Source organism: Aethalodelphis obliquidens, unplaced genomic scaffold (assembly GCF_003676395.1).
Source record: "Aethalodelphis obliquidens isolate GAN/ISIS:26980383/991018 unplaced genomic scaffold, ASM367639v1 scaffold42, whole genome shotgun sequence".
NCBI classification, from domain to species: domain Eukaryota; kingdom Metazoa; phylum Chordata; class Mammalia; order Artiodactyla; family Delphinidae; genus Aethalodelphis; species Aethalodelphis obliquidens.
Window position 1 is genome coordinate 14,958,967 of NW_020837986.1, and position 6,000 is coordinate 14,964,966.

Here is a 6,000-nt window from a genome sequence, read left to right on the forward strand (position 1 = left end):
AGAAATGGTATTACTGGACTAAAATCAAGGAGTTAGTTGGGCTACATTTCTTCTGGATGCTCTGATCATTGTCTCTCCAAATTTTTGAGACTGTCTACACTCCTTTTCTCATGGTTTCCATCTTCTTATGACTCTAATGTTGCTTCCATTGTCACTTGTACTTCTCTAACTTTGGCTTTCCTGCCTCATTCTTATAAGATTATATTGGGCCCACAATGATAATCTAGGATATTCTCCCCATAGCAAGGGTCTTAACTTAATCACTTTTACAAAATCTCTTTTTCCAAGTAAAGTAAAATATTCACAGGTGAGTATAGGGCATAGATCTCTTTGGGGGGCTACTTTTTTCTTTTTACTTGATTTATAACTTTTTTATACTGAAGTATTGTTGATTTACAGTGTTTTGGTAATTTCTGCTATACAAAAATTGACTTATTTATACATACATATATTCTTGTATATACATATATACATTCTGTTTTTAATACATTCTTTTCCATTATGGCTTATCATAGCATACTGAATATAGTTCTCTGTGCTATATAGTAGGACCTTGTTGTTTATCCATTCCATATATAATAGATTACATTACCCCTACCCTCTCCTCCTTGGCAACCACAAGTTTGTTCTCTATGTCCGTGAGTCTGTTTCTGTTTTGTAGATAGGTTCTGTTGTCTCATCTTTTTTTGGGGGGGAGGTCCATGTGGCATAGCTTGCGGGATCCTAATTCCCCAACCAGGGATCGTACCCAGGCCCCCTGAAGTGGAAACGTGGAGTCCTAACTACTGGACCACCAGAGAATTCCCTGTGTCATCTTTTAGATTCCACATATAAATATCATATGGTGTTTCTCTTTTCTCTTTCTGACTTACTTCACTTAGTATGATAATCTCTAGTTGTGTCCATGTTGCTGCAAATGACATTATTTCATTCTTTTTTATGGCTGAATAGTATCCCATTGTATATATATACCACATCTTCTTTATCCATTCATCTGTCGATGGACTTTTAGGTTGTTCCCATGTCTTAGTTATTGTGAATAGTGCTGCTATATGAACATAGGGGTGCATGTATCTTTTTGGATAAAAGTTTGTCTGGATATATGCCCATGAGTGGGATCACTGGATCATATGGTAATTCTATTTTTATTTTTCTGAGAACCTCCATATTGTTTTCCATAGTGGCTGTACCAAATTACATTCCTGCCAACAGTATAGGAGAGTTCTCTTTTCTCCACATCCTCTCCAGCATTTGTTATTTGTAGAGCTTTTAAGGGTGACCATTCTGACTGATGTGAGGTGGTACCTAATTTTAGTTTTGATTTGCATTTCTCTAATAATTAGTAAGCATCTTTTCATGTGCCTATTGGCCATTTGTATTTATTCTTTGGACAAATGTTGTTGAGTTGTATGAGCTGTTTGTATATTTTGGAAAGCAAGCCCTTGTTGGTCAAATCCTTTGTGAATATTTTCTCCCATTCAGTAGGTTGTTTTTTTGTTTTGTTTATGGTTTCTTTTGCTATGCAAAAGCTTGTAAGTTTGATTAGGTCCCATTGTTTGTTTTTGTTTCTACTGCCTTGGGAGACGGACCTAAGAAAACTTTGGTATAATTTATGTCAAAAAATGTTTTGCCTATGATCTCTTCTAGGAGTTTTATGGTGTCATGACTTATGTTTAAGTCTTTAAGTCATTTTGAGTTTATTTGTTTGTATTGTGAAAGGATATGTTCTAATTTCATCGATTTACATGCAGCTGTCCAACTTTCCCAACACCACTTGCTGAAGAAACTGTCTTTTTCCCATTATGTATTCTTGTTTCTTTTGTCAAAGATTAATTGACCGTAAGTATGTGGGTTTATTTATGTGCTCTCTATTCTGTTCCATTGATCCATATGTCTGTTTTTGTGCCAATACCATGTTGTTTTGAGTACTGTAGCTTTGTAGTATTGTCTGAAGTTTGGGAGGGTTATGCTTCATGCTTTGTTCTTTTTATTCAGGATTGCTTTGGCAATTCTGAGTCTTTTGTGGTTCCATATAAATTTTAGGAGTATTTGTTCTAGTTCTGGGGAAAATTTCATGGGTAATTTGATAGGGATTGAGTTAAATCTGTAGATTGCTTTGGGTAGTATGGCCATTTTAACAATATTAATTCTTCCAATCCAAAAGCATGGGATATCTTTCCTTTTCTTTGAATAATCTTCAGTTTCCTTTATTAATGTTTTATAGTTCTCAGTGTATAAGTCTTTCACCTCCTTAGTCAGGATTATTCCTAAGTATTTTATTTTGGGGGGTGTGAGTTTTAAAGGTATTGTTTTTTTTACATTCCCTTCCTGATATTACATTGTGAGTGTAAAGAAATGCAACCAATTTCTCTATATTAATCTTGTATCCTGCTACCTTGTGGCATTTGTTGATCAGTTCTAGTAGTTTTTGTGTGGAGTCTTTAGGATTTTCTATATATAGTATCATGTCATCTCCATATAATGACAATTTTACCTCTTTCCTTCCTATTTAGATACATTTTATTTCTTTTTCTTGTCTGATTTCTGTAGCTGGGACTTCCAATACTATGTTGAATAGAAGAGGTGAGAGTGGGCATCCTTGTCTTTTTCCATTTTTTAGTGGAAAGTCTTTCAGATTTTACCATTGATTATTATTTTAGCTGCGTGTTTGTCATAAATAGTTTTGTTCCCTGTATACCCACTTTAGCAAGAGTTTTTTGTCATGAATTGATGTTGAATTTTGTGAAACGTTTTTTCTGCATCTATTGAGATGATCATGTGGTATTGTTTGTGGGGTGTATCATATTGATTTATTTCTGTATGTCAAAACATTCTTGTGAACTTGGGATGAATCCAACTTGTCTGTGATGTATGATATTGTTTATGTGTTGTTGGATTTGGTTTGCTAATATTTTGTTGAGAATTTTTGCATCTGTATTCATCAAAGATATTGGCTTGTAATTTTCTTTTTTGGTGGTGTCTTTGTGTGGTTGTGATATCAGGGTAATGGTGGCTTCATAGAATGTCTTTGGGAGTGTTCCCTCCTCTTCAACTTTTTGGAGGAGTTTGAGAAGGATCAGTATAAATTCTTCTATTTGTTTTATGTATGTTTGGTATAGTTCACTTGTGAAGCCATCTGGTCCTGGACTTTTATTTGTAGGACGTTTTTTATTACAGATTCTACTTCACCTCTCATGATCAGTCTGTTCAAATTATCTATTTCTTCTTGATTCATTATTGGTGGGCTGTATGTTTCTAGAAACTTGTCCATGTCTTCTATGTTGTCGAATTTGTTGGCATATAATTATTCATAGTATTCCCTTATGTTTTTTTTATATTTCTGCAGTATCAAATGTAATGTCTCCTTTTTCATTTCTTATTTTGTTTATCCAGGATCTCTCTCTTTTCTTCTTGGTGAGCCTGGCCAAAGGTTTGTCAATCTTGTTACCCTTTCAAAGAACCAATTCTTGGTTTTATTGATTTTTTTCTACTGTTTTTTAATCTCTATTTTATTTCCTCTCTGATATTTATTATTTCCTCCCTTCTGCTGGCTTTACATTTTGTTTGTTCTTTTTTTCTAATTCTTTTAAGTGGTAAGCTATGTTGTTTATTTGAGAATTTTCTTGTTTCTTTGATGAAGGCTATGAACTGTATTGCTATGAACTTCCCTCTAAGGACTGCATTAGTTGCATCCCATAGATTTTGTATTGTTGTGTTTTCATTGTCATTTGTCTCAAGGTATTTTTAAAATTTCCTCTTTTATTTCATCCTCGACCCATTGTTTTTTTAGTAGCATTTTATTTGGTCTCCATGTAATCTTTTTCCTCATTTCTTTTTCTGCGGTTGATTTTAGTTGAATGCTGTTGTGTTCGGAAAAGATGTTTGAGATAATTTCTATACTCTTAAATTCATTGAGGTCTGTTTTGTGTCCCAATATGTGATCATTCCTAAAGAATGTTTCATGTGCACTTGAAAAGAATGTGTAGTCTGGGTTTTTTTTTAATGTAAAGTCTTGAAAATATCAATGAAGTCCAACTGTTCTATTGTATCATTTAGGACATTCTGTCTAGAAGATCTGTCCATTGATGTGAGTGGGGTGTTAAAATCTAATTATTGTATTCCTGTCAATTTCTCCCTTTATTTCTGTTAGTATTTGTTTTATGTATTTGGCTGCTCCTATATTATGTGCATATATGTTGACTAGTGTAAAATCCTCTTTTTGTGTTGAGCCTTTTATCATTATATAGTGTCCTTCTTTATCTTTAGGGCCTTTGTTTTAAAGTCTATTTTGCTTGATATGAGTATTGTGACCCCCACTTTCTTCCTATTTCTTTTTGCATGAAATATCTTTTTCCATCCGCTTACTTTCAATCTATGTGTGTCTTTTGCCCTAAACTGGGTCTCCTGTAGGCGGCATATTGTAGGCTCTTGTTTCTTTATCCAATCTGCCACTCTGTACCTTTTGATTGGAGCTTTCAGTCCATTGATATTTAACGTAATTTTTTTCTTTTTTTGCGGTATGCGGGCCTCTCACTGTTGTGGCCTCTCCTGTTGCGGAGCACAGGCTCTGGACGCACAGGCTCATTGGCCATGGCTCACGGGCCCAGCCGCTCTGCGGCATGTGGGATCTTCCCGGACCAGGGCACGAACCTGTGTCCCCTGCCTTGGCAGGTGGACTCTCAACCACTGTGCCACCAGGGAAGCCCCAACGTCATTATTGATAGCTATGTATTTATTGCCATTTTGAGCCTGTTTTCCCATTGATTTTGTATTTCTTCTTTGTCCCTTTCATTTTCTTTTGTGGTTTAATGATTTTCTTTTGTATTATACTTATTTCTCTTCTTTCTGGTTTTTGTGAGTCTATTGTATGTTTTTGATTCGTGGTTACCTGTTTTTCAAGTATATTAACCCCATCTATATCTACTTGCCTTAGACTGGTAGTCATAGAGGCTCAAACACATTCTATGAAATGAAAACAAATGTACATTTTCTTACTCTCCTCCCCCACATTTTATCAGTATGATTCTGATGTCCTCTTTTACATCTTTATGTTCATCCTTTTGCTGTTCATTGTGGTTATCATCATTTTCACAGATTTTTTTTGATTTTTTAAATCTGCATACTAGCTTATTTAAGTGATTTGCTTTCTAACTGTGATTTTGTCTTTCCTATATATTCTTACTTCTTTTCTAGAGAAGATCTTTCAATATTTCCTTTAGAATAGGTTTAGTATTGCTATTTTCTTTTAGCTTTGCTTGTCTGAGAAATTCTTTCTCTCTCCTTCGATTCTAAATGATAATCTTGCTGTGTAGAGTATTCTAGGTTGCAGATTTTTCCTTTTCAGGGCTTTGAATATATCTTACCACTTCCTTCTGGCTTGCAAAGTGTCTGTAGAGAAATCTGCTGATAGCCTTATAGGGGTTCCCTTGTAATTAACTCTTTGTTTTTCTCTTGCTGCCTTTAGAATCCACTCTTTATCAACTTTTGCCATTTTTTATTAGAATACATCTTAGTGTAGGTCTCTTTGGGCTTACCTTGTTTGGGACCCTCTGTGCTTCCTGTACCTGGATATCTGTTTCCTTCTTTAGGTGTGGGAAGTCTTCAGCCATAATTTCTTCAAATACATTTTTGATCCCCTTTTCTCTTTCTTTCCTTTCTGGAATCCCTATTATGTGTAGAGTGGCAAGCTTTATATTATCCCATAGGTCTCTTATATTCCTTTCATTTTTTTTTTTTCATTTGGTTTTCTGTCTGCTGTCCTGATTGGGTGATTTCCATTATTCTATCTTCCAGATCACTTATTTGTTCTCCTGCATTATTCATTCTGCTATTCATTGCCTTTAGTTCACTTTTCATCTCAGCAAATGAGTTTTCTATTTTTTCTTGGTTCCTCTTCATAGTTTCTAGTTCCTTTTTACAGTGTTCTGCATTTCTGTTGATACCCTTTCTTAATTCCTTCAGTATTTTCATTATCTCCTTTTTGAAATCTGTGTCTATTAG

The 6,000-nt window shown here is 34.7% G+C and overlaps 1 protein-coding gene across 3 annotated transcripts in view; it reads right to left on the bottom strand.

The window, feature by feature from the left end:
• SIRPB1 (signal regulatory protein beta 1) overlaps positions 1 to 6,000 on the bottom strand; it is a 50,060-nt gene that overhangs the window by 20,051 nt on the left and 24,009 nt on the right. The window lies entirely within an intron of this gene.